The sequence below is a fragment of the Biomphalaria glabrata genome, chromosome 10 (genome assembly GCF_947242115.1).
Source record: "Biomphalaria glabrata chromosome 10, xgBioGlab47.1, whole genome shotgun sequence".
Classification (NCBI taxonomy): Eukaryota; Metazoa; Mollusca; class Gastropoda; family Planorbidae; genus Biomphalaria; species Biomphalaria glabrata.
Genome location: NC_074720.1, coordinates 2,959,890 through 2,970,976, shown reverse-complemented (window position 1 = coordinate 2,970,976; position 11,087 = coordinate 2,959,890).

The following is an 11,087-nucleotide window of genomic DNA, read 5'->3' as shown; positions in this document are numbered from 1 at the left end:
CTTCGATCGTGTCTACAACAACAAAAAAAACAATAGTCAACCCATTGATCGACAAGTTTGCACAATTTCTGTTTGATGTTAACCTTAATTAAAAACTATGAATTTATAATGGACCTCATTCACAAATCGTAAACAAGCAACATTTAGCCACGTGTTTCTCTATCTCTTCTATACAAATTACGTAATCCGTAAAGGCTGTCACATGATAGAAGTCTGTTGTTTGTCAATATTGCCACGTGGCTAAATGTTGTTGGTTTATGGTTTACGATTGGTGAATGAGGTCAATTGTAAAATGTTTGTAAAATGTTTTACATTATTCGGATGTTCCTTCAGAGTTGAAGATTGTTTACTTCCTAGTCCGAACCTCCCGCAGGACGACGGGGGATGGGAGCGGGCAGGGTATGAACCCTCGGCCGTCGATAAATCCGAACGACAGTCAAGCGCGCAAACCGCACGACCAGGCAGCCAACGCCAGCGGGTATATCACAATGAACAGTGTAAATGATCGTAAACTATATGCAATTTTCTATCTACCTTGAGTGCACAACAGTATTATACGGTCTGGGTGTGAATGGGTTAACCTGTTTGTCTTGTGTGTTAGTGTAAGTGAAAGTATAATCTGAATAAACCACAAAAAAAAATCTAATTTGGATAAGTCAACGCAACTCTTTCCTAATATTTACTGAGGATTATATCATCTTTTGTTATCTAGAAATAATATTTCAGACTATGTTGTGAATAGACACAAATAAATAAATATATATATATATATATATGTAAATATGTAGGCTATATATATATATATATATATATATATATATATATATATATATATATATATATATATATAATGTATAATATTTAACTTCTGTTAAAGCGTTATTACTGATTTGTGTAATTCAACTATTAACCATTGAAAGTGTATTTTTTCATAAGCCTATGCTCTAAAACAATTTTTAAAAAGTATAAATCTATATGGAATTAACGACAGAGAAATGGGGTTACTTATATGCTACAGACCATAACAATCAGACCGTACCCTTCTGGAGAACAAGGTTTTTTTTTTTTTGGGGGGGGGGGGGGGCGGGGGGGGGATCTCACTTACTGGATCCGCCTCAGTTACTATTAACATACTCTTTTTTTTTTCATGTTAGAGAATGGACGGGAAAGGGGGGGGGGGTCAAGTGAACAAGGCAAGCCCTAACCTGGAACCCCAAGGAAAGAGGAAGAGGGGACGGCCCAGGAATAAATGGCGCCGCGATTTGGAAGCAGATGCCAAGCAGATGGGCAAGACGTGGGGACAGTTGGAGAGACTCGCCCAGAACCGAGACGCCTGGAGGAAGCTGGTTGTTGACCTAGGCCCCACAAGGGACCACAGGCAGAGATGAGAGAATGGACGGAAGGGGGGGGGATGAAGTAAACAAGACGCAACCATAAATCAATCTAAATCATTAAGTAGCCTACATTACTCTAATTATTATTTAATTATTAATTATCAAAACAAAATGTGTCAAGAACAAAACCTCTCACCCTTTCTTCCAAAAAAAAAAAAGGGGGGGGGGCGGGGGGGGGCTCCATACAATGAAATGTAAATTCTTTAAAAAGAAACATTTAGAGGGATGATGTTTAACTATTGGAAGAGCCACTCGATTACGTTTAATTATTTGAATAGCCAATAGCTAGATGGTGACTATGTTTTGGTTGAGCCAGTAGCTATATATCTGTTTCTTTGGCCAACAGTTAATGAGCAGGGTATCGTGTGGCCAGATCAACTACCAACTGCCGTTACTTTCCCCAAAGTAAAGTCCGGTATATATGTAAACTCAAAGCACTGAACTAAATAATTTAGCGTCAAACAATACTTACATAAAGCACTAATAAATTGTTTAAACCGTTTGACTCGAGTAAGTAGCTAGGCGGACAAAAGCTATCACCATCAAACAAAGCAAAGTGACCAATGAATAATTAATGGTTAAATGACTGACGACTCACGACCTATGACCTACGTGTGACACATGACCCCGATATCCTGTATTGTTTTTCTTTTATAGTTTCCAACAAGCAAAAAGCTTATCTATGTGGATTATTTCCTTCTTCTCGGCGATCATCTATCTTTCTCAATACTGTAAGATTCATTTCCTTTTATGGATATCATAAAAAATATTATTACCTCTATTTAATTAGCTAATTGTTTATGTTTAAAACTGATTCTTGTTTTGTTTGGAGCAATGAATAATTGTTTTCCCTTTATATGAGACTGGAAACTGGGAGAAATAACCTGTTCAAAATTTGCACCGACAGACAGACAGACAGACTGACAGACATATATATTGACTGAAAGACAGACAGACAGACTGACAGACAGACAAACAGACAAAGTGAGTGGATATTAGCTTTATGATAAAAATATTTTTTCAGTAGATTACATTATTACTAAATATTCCAGACAACTTGCCCATTTTCTGTGACCTGCCTATTTGTTATGAAAAAGTCTTCAAGGACTACCGACTCTTCGATTGATCTGACGCATACACAGCTTGAACCAGCTTTATTCCTCGAAAAGAGAATTTCATTGCGACCTCGGAAGATTTTTGAAAGTCTCAACTTGCACTGTCACCTAGGGGAATTGTCTTTAAAACATAGCTCCCACACCTGTTTTATGTTACTTGTTTATATCATTAAGGGCATTAAATCCCATTTAGTAAAAACGCAAACCTACACAATTAGCAATTAATAGAGTATGGGCTACAATACATCATTCCGACCATCTCAGGGGAAGCAATCCAAATGTATTCACCTTAGGTTGAAAATTAATAGATATACTCCCTTTGTTTAGTTAGTTTGATTGGCTTATGGGTATGCCGCTGGATATACATTTGAGTCATAAGAAAATCCGCTGCCGAAGACAGACGCAGACGGCGAAAAGAAAATAAACAACAACCACCGTGGACAATGGTTATGTCTGCACTGGATGTGGCAAAATATGTAGGTCCTAGCTGAGGATGCTTAGCCACGGGAAATACCTCATTCCTCATTAATCCCTTGACTCAAAGAGAAGCTTTATTTATACTAATAACCAAGGCCAATGACAGTAGCTCCAGCTGGAATTATCTGCCTAGTTTGCAGTCAAACATTCCGGTCTCACATAGACATAGGTCTCACCAGTTACATGAGGAGGCACAAAAGCCCAAAGATAAGCCCCCAGCCCACCTGGATCCATCCATCTATCTAACTATTTATTTATTTATTTATACTAAGTACACCTATTTTAATCCCTAAATAAGAAGTTATTTTTCAATTGTGTAGCTCTACAAGGATCTGCAGTGGATGCACAGGGGATCCTTTTTCTGTATTTTATTTTTGAGGGCTGGTGCAAAATTCATTGGTTAATATGCATGACTAAATGCATGACGCGTAGGACGTTATCATCTTCTTTTTTGAAGTAACGTCTGTATTATATAAGATAAGAAGAAGAAGATAAGTTATCGTTTAACCCCACGGTCTGGACTAAGTTACTGGAACAAGGACTTGTAAAGAGACTAGGAAGACTAGCTTAAAGATTCGTGTACAATTTGTGACATCTTCTCCAACATTTTTAAAGAATCTTATTTATTCATGTTCACCCTGGATTTCCTTGACTTTCTACGCTCTACTTTGTCATTCTATGTATTGTCCCGTATTAGACCTTGTGTCCACTTGCGCTTGTTTTAGAGCCGGCCCTACTTTAATATCTTACGACAACGCCTCTCATAAAAATGTGCTGTGGACCCGTGATAATAGTCTCTCAGTTTTACTCAATAATATATAAATAAAAATAAAAAATTAAACGTTTTTGTTTTGTTTTACATTGAACTTGTTTTAATTAGAAGAAACAGAAGGTAATGAAAATACGACTTATTTCCACAGGTAGGTGTTTCTAAGAATACATTTTGATTTTTTTTTCAAGGTGCCGTTGTTAGGTTAAATCTCATAATCGACTCCTGTATGGCCAATTAAGGGGAAGAAAGCGCTCACAAGGTGGACATGGAAAACGCTTCAGGGACACCCTCAAAGCTTCCCTGAAGGAGTTCAGCATAGACCCAGGCACCTGGGAGACAGAGGCACATGACAGAGCATCATGGCGTCGCGCAAAAAATGGCGCACAGGCTGCTGAGGAAAAGAGAACCACGCTGGCAGAAAAAATCGTCAGAGAAGAAAAGCAAGGTCGATGACACTAGCTCCAGCTGGAATAACCTGCCCGGTGTGCAGCCGAACATTCCGCGCTCACATAGGTCTCACCAGCCAAATGAGGAGGCACAAAACCCCAGTGCATATCCCTCAGCCCCCTGGAGGACAAAAGTGGTCACCATCGAACCACGATGGACGAACTCTATAATTGATAAAGATGTTATGAATGGGAGCAGGTTCTTGTTGAATGAACGTTTAATGAATGGGAGCAGGTTCTTGTTGAATGAACGTTTAATGAATGGGAGCAGGTTCTTGTTGTGTGAACGTTTAATGAATGGGAGCAGGTTCTTGTTGAATGAACGTTTAATGAATGGGAGTAGATTCTTGTTAAATGAACGTTTAATGAATGAGAGCAGGTTCTTGTTGAATGAACGTTTAATGAATGGGAGCAGGTTCTTGTTGAATGAACATGTTTTTACGTCAGTGATAAGTTGAATGAACATGTTTTTACGTCAGTTATAAGTTTTCCTGAATTCTACTTTGATAAATCGCCCACTAAACCATTTAATAGTAGGACCATTTTGATATGAATAATAAATGCAATAACATTAGAACCATATCTATGTTTTAAATTGAACATTGTATATACAAATAATTTAGCTAGTACGAACTAATGAATATAAGTATAAAAAATACATTATTATTATAGCTTTTATATAGCGCTACTTTCATGCTTATAGCATGCTTTGGTCCAATCTCATTTGTGGACCGGTGGGGGGGGGGGGGAGGGGGTATCTAGGAGTTGGTTTTCCGTGCTGCCTTTAGGCGCTCAGTAAACGCAACTCTGCCCGAGTCGGGTGTCGAACCTCGAGCCCCCTTCTAGGTAGCCGAGATAAGCCAAGTTCAAGCGCACTTAGCCTCGACCACGCTTCCTATATGTTTAAACACAAAATGTAGACTACATATTAAAATAAATACTCAACCATTTAATAGTAGGACCATTTTGATATGAATAATAAATGCAATAACATTAGAACCATATCTATGTTTTAAATTGAACATTGTATATAGAAATAATTAAGCTAGTCGAACTACTAAGAGGAAACTAATATATTCACTGATTAAATGAAGTATAAAAAATACATGTTTAAACACAAAATGAAGACTACATATTAATATAAATACACTTTCAGTACCTGGTAGGTGACATTTGTTATGACATGATTAGGATTTAGTTATTTGTTTCGGGAATAAGGGTAAAGTTTTACTTAGCGACAAGTGACGTGACAGATCTTTAAAAAATAAGAACGCTCTAAGTGACACTTCAAAGAAGACGCTTCGGGTAGAGCAGTAGAATAGATACGGATTTACGGACATAGCTGACATCGGACGATTCCCTTCGTGATTATTAAATATATTAGAACATCAGCGTCGACTATATATTTGATGGTTTCGGCCTTTCGCCGGTGTTACTGAAGTAGTTGTTTTTTTTTTTATTTCAGTGTTACTTCCAGTCAGACGTAAATCTACACTAGTTATATTTCAAAGAATCAACACCGCGCGGAAGCCTTAACACATTATTATGAATTTTGATTTTATTGAGACTAGAACTTGGACATTTAAAAATTCCCTCCTGTTAGAGACGCAAGCTGTCTGCGAGTCTCGGTTTGATCTTCTCTTGTAAATTATAATCACCCTTGAATGTAACGTAAAGGGGCATAACTATCTGTACCCATCTTAAAAGGAAATTATTATCTAGTAGCCGCCCTTTTAATAACCTTTAATACTCTAGTCATGCATGTTGATCTGAGACTTCAACTCTGAAAAGTGGTTGGCTTTACTGGCTGATTCAGGCAACCCCCCTACCAATCTGAAATGGCATCAGGGAATAAGCAGGGTCGGTCCTACAGATTGCGGGGCCCTATGAGAAACGGATTGCGCGAGGCCCAGGCTGGGTAGGATAAGGATTATAAGTGAAAAAGATTTGTATTAGAAAATAAATTTGTCGGTGCATTTTATTCATACTTTACTAGGTACAAAATCAGGATCAAATTAACTTTGCAAGCCATCTACAGCAGATAGTAGTTTTCCTGCAAAATACCGATTACATTCAGATCTACCTTTTAGATTTACTATCGACTAGCATCCATCCATCCATCCCAGTGGCGCTACAGCCCATGGAGGGCTCTGGCCTGCTTTAACACATCCTTCCATTCAGATCTCTCCTGGGCCTTTCGTCTCCACGCCCTAACCCCAAGCCGCTTCAGATCTGCTTCCACGTCATCTATCCATCGCATTCGGGGTCTGCCTTTGGGTCGCCTCCCTTTTGGTTTTTGCCTGTATACGATTTTCGCCCCTCTGTTGTCTAACATTCTACTATCGACTAGCAGCTAGCAAAATATCGGTTGTATTTTGTCAAAGAAGTCGAGATAGTTTTAGATCTATATTTATATGCCAGTGACTATTGAAGTAAATTAGGCTAAGTATTTGAAATTCCTGTTTTCGGTTACAACTCACCTTATTTTATTAAATGAAACAATACAGGTAATCTCGACCTGGTCTGTGCGCTTGAACTTGGCTTGGCTTGGCTACCTAGAAGGGGGCTCGAGGTTCGACACCCGACTCGGGCAGAGTTGTGTTTACTGAGCGCCCCCCCCCCCCCCACTGGTCCACAAATGAGATTGGACCAAAAGCGCTCTGAGCATGCTATAAGCATGAAAGTAGCGCTATATAAAAGCTATAATAATAATAATAATAATAATAATAATCTGAGGAGCAGTGGGGAAAAAAAAACACCATTCTATTTTTCCTAGGCACAGATTACAAAAAACCTTACATCTCAGCAGCAAAAAGTTACTAGATGAGAAAGAATTCGATCAAAATTCATGTAACATTGAAAAGTACGCCGTTTTTGTAGACACAAACTAAAAAAAAACCAAAAACAAAAAAAAAAAACAACAGCTGTGCACTTATCAATTTCATCTCCGTCTGATATGAAGAGGGTCACTGGATACACGGGGATTACTTACTCTATGACGTCACAACGAAAACTTAACCCAAAAAAAAAATACATATCACGCGTCATCTTGCCGCATCAATACGAAAGTATCCGTAAACATGCCCAAAAAAAGGCGAGTGGAAAAAACTAAACTTACGCAAAATTAAACCTAAAATATGTTGGAGGGATTTTTTTTTCCTCAGATATCTAGGTTTGAATAGATGCAACTGTAATTTACTTGAAAATGTTGCCTAGATATCCTATTTTTTAAAATCTGGTTAACTAATACAGTTTGCTCTTTCAAAAGGAGACCGCCCCACCAACTCTCCACCCCCCCCCCCCAAAACGTGTTAATTCTTTCAAATCAAATTTTTTCCGAAAATGTTTTTCTTTTTTTTTTTTCCATTATTAAAAAAATCAAAATAGACACAAATGTAGTAACAATAATGGTAGAAGGAGTCTAGGTGCTACATTGTTGTTGGGCATGTGTGTATATGTTTCTATGGTGACGGTTGGAAGATGTAAGCAGTTGGTTGTGCATGATGGTACATTGGTGGCATTGAACGTGAGACTTAAGATTGTGTTGTTATAGCGAGTTAGATTTGGCTAAAAATATCATTACTAAAGTCCACTACATTTATTTCATTGTATCACAAGTCGTTTTTTTTTATATTAAAGTTCTGTTTAGTTTATTCATAAAAAGAAGTTATCCAAGTTATTTGAATTTTTATTAGTTAAGATATATTATGCCTACAAAGGTTTAGTTGTCCAGCAGCAGTTTGGTGGTACAAGACAATGACCGATAACAACATACAAGCAGTCTACAACTAACTCTCTCTTCAAGTTCTAACTCTCTCTACAACAGGGGTTCTCAACCTGTGGGTCGCGACCCCTTTGGGGGTAGATTGACCATTTGCCAGGGGTCGTCTATAAAAATATGGATTGTTAGTGTCCACTCTTCTATTGCTGTATGTGTGTGTGTGTGTGTGGGGGGGTCGCGGCAGAGTGGGGGATAGTAAAAAGGGGTCGCCGTGCTTAAAAGGTTGAGAACCGCTACTCTACAAGCTCTAATATCTAATTAACTCTCTCTACAAGCTCCAATATCTAACTAACTCCCTCTACAAGCTCTAATATCTAACTAACTCTCTCTACAAGCTCCAATATCTATCTAACTCTCTCTACAAGCTTCAATATCTAACTCTCTGTACAAGCTCCAATATCTAACTCACTCTCTCTACAAGCTCCAATATCGAACTCTCTCTACAAGCTCCAATATCTAACTCTCTCTACAAGCTCCAATATCTAACTCTCTCTACAAGCTCCAATATCTAACTCTCTCTACAAGCTCCAATATCTAACTCTCTCTACAAGCTCCAATATCTAACTCTCTCTGTACAACCTCCAATATCTAACACTCTCTCTCTACAAGCTCCAATATCTAACTAACTCTCTCTACAAGCTCCAATATCTAACTAACTCTCTCTACAAGCTCCAATATCTACCTAACTCTCTGTACAATCTCCAATATCTAACTAACTCTCTCTACAAGCTCCAATATCTAACTAACTCTCTCTACAAGCTCCAATATCTAACTCTCTCTACAAGCTCCAATATCTAACTAACTCTCTCTACAAGCTCCAATATCTAACTAACTCTCTCTACAAGCTCCAATATCTACCTAACTCTCTGTACAATCTCCAATATCTAACTAACTCTCTCTACAAGCTCCAATATCTAACTAACTCTCTCTACAAGCTCCAATATCTAACTCTCTCTACAAGCTCCAATATCTAACTCTCTCTACAAGCTCCAATATCTAACTCTCTCTATAAGCTCCAATATCTAACTCTCTCTACAAGCTCCAATATCTAACTCACTCTACAAGCTCCAATATCTAACTCACTCTACAAGCTCCAATATCTAACTCACTCTACAAGCTCCAATATCTAACTCACTAGCCCTAACAAAAACCAGGCCTCAAATACATTTTTTCTCCATCCTTACCTTTTCACATGTACCTGTTCAAACAAACCACCTAAACAATTGTATTGCCACGCGTCTCACACTCGCGTCTGACAGTCACCCATCCGTATCGTATCAACAGACATCCATTTATCATCAAGCCATTGACACATGCCCATCTGGAAACTGATAATTGGACACTGGACACGGGACGGGTATTTCCACATCTCTGGAGAAGATAACTTCATGCCCAAAAAAAAGGCACCCCTTTAGTAGATACAGAGTTAACATAGAGAAACCTGAGTAAAGGTGCCAATGGCAGTAGCGTTTACATAAAATAATTGGTCAATGCATTGTCCATATTGCGAAATCAGTCTACAAGGTGTCTTCATTATGCTGAATTAAAAAAAAATAGTCGTTTTTTGAATGGAACATACACGTATATAATACATATTGCTAGTATTTTAATAATATTAATTTGATGTTATGTACGGAGACACGACCTTATCTGAAACTTATTGTGACATAATAACTTGCAAGTCAGTCATTGTAAAATGAAAATGAAACACACTATCAAGGCACGCAGCCTGAGAGGTAACAACAATACATGGGCAGCTGTAATTTAGTCCTGAGAAGCTAGTATTGGTTGTTTACTACTACATTGTTTGCGATTGGTAGATCAGTACTTTTAGTGCTTATTTTAATTGTTTAGATTGTATTTTTACTAGCTTATGGTTTGACTAGATATGTTAATTTTCAAGTAAAATCTTCTTATCTTATTTAATACAGACGTTACTTCAGGAAAGAAGATGATTACTTCCTACGCATCATGCATCTAGTCATGCATATTAACCAATGACTTAAATTCTACCAAGTCACTGTTTTCCTGACTCAGGCAACCCATTCCATGCTCTAATAGCACTAGGGAAGAAGGAGCATTTGTACAAATTTGTACTAGATTATGGAACGAGGTGTATCTATTAATCATTGTGTGTTTCTGAGTATTGTATTAGATTTATTTTTTGGTATTTGAAGATTATGGTTTAGGGTTCTATGCATAATTGTGTAATCTGCTGATATATCAATTACTCAGTGCATTTAATCTTTGTTGTGATATTACGTACAATTCCCGATCCATAGTCTACAATACACAGAAGCACACAGATATCACGAGCCCGAAGTAGCATGATACCATCTATAGATGACACCACAGCAAGTACGTTACACACGGCTAACAAAAAAGGGCGAAGCAAATAGCCATTTGGTAAAGTAACACTGGGAATCTTGAAGCTAATCTTCGAAAGAGAAATTAATAAGGGAGATATTAAACCAGCGGTTCTCACCCTTTTATGCTCGGCCACCCCTTTTTACAATCCACCACTCTGCCGCGACCCTCCCCCCCCCCACCACACACATACAGCAATAGAAGAGTAGACAATTTTCGATGGTTTTAGGCACCCCTGGCAAATCGTCATTCGACCCCCACAGGTTGAGAACCCCTGTATTAAACTAATATTGTGTAATGAACAGCTCTGACCAAAAAAAAAAAGTAGGTCATTATTGTGTAACTTTAAACGACGCTCCTTTGTATTGATCACAAAAAAAAAGACATCATAAAAATATGACCATTGTGTTAGGTTTGATTGACCACGACACCAAAAAATGACCCGAAAACGTAACACAAACGCCCTATTACGAGCACATTTTTTTAAGGTAGTGCCGCAGTCATCACTGGTCTTTATAAGTTCAAAATTAGATAACCGCTGACCACTAGAGGCTACTTAAGTTGTCCACTAGAGGCTACTTACGATGACCACTAGAGGCTACGTACGATACATCTTACCATCCACCTCCCCTTCCCACAGTTCTAATGTCCTGAAAAAAAAAAGCAAGCTGCTCAAACGCCTCCTTTTTCTCGGCCAGTTCCCCAATCCTATGCCGGTCAGCATACCCCTGAGTT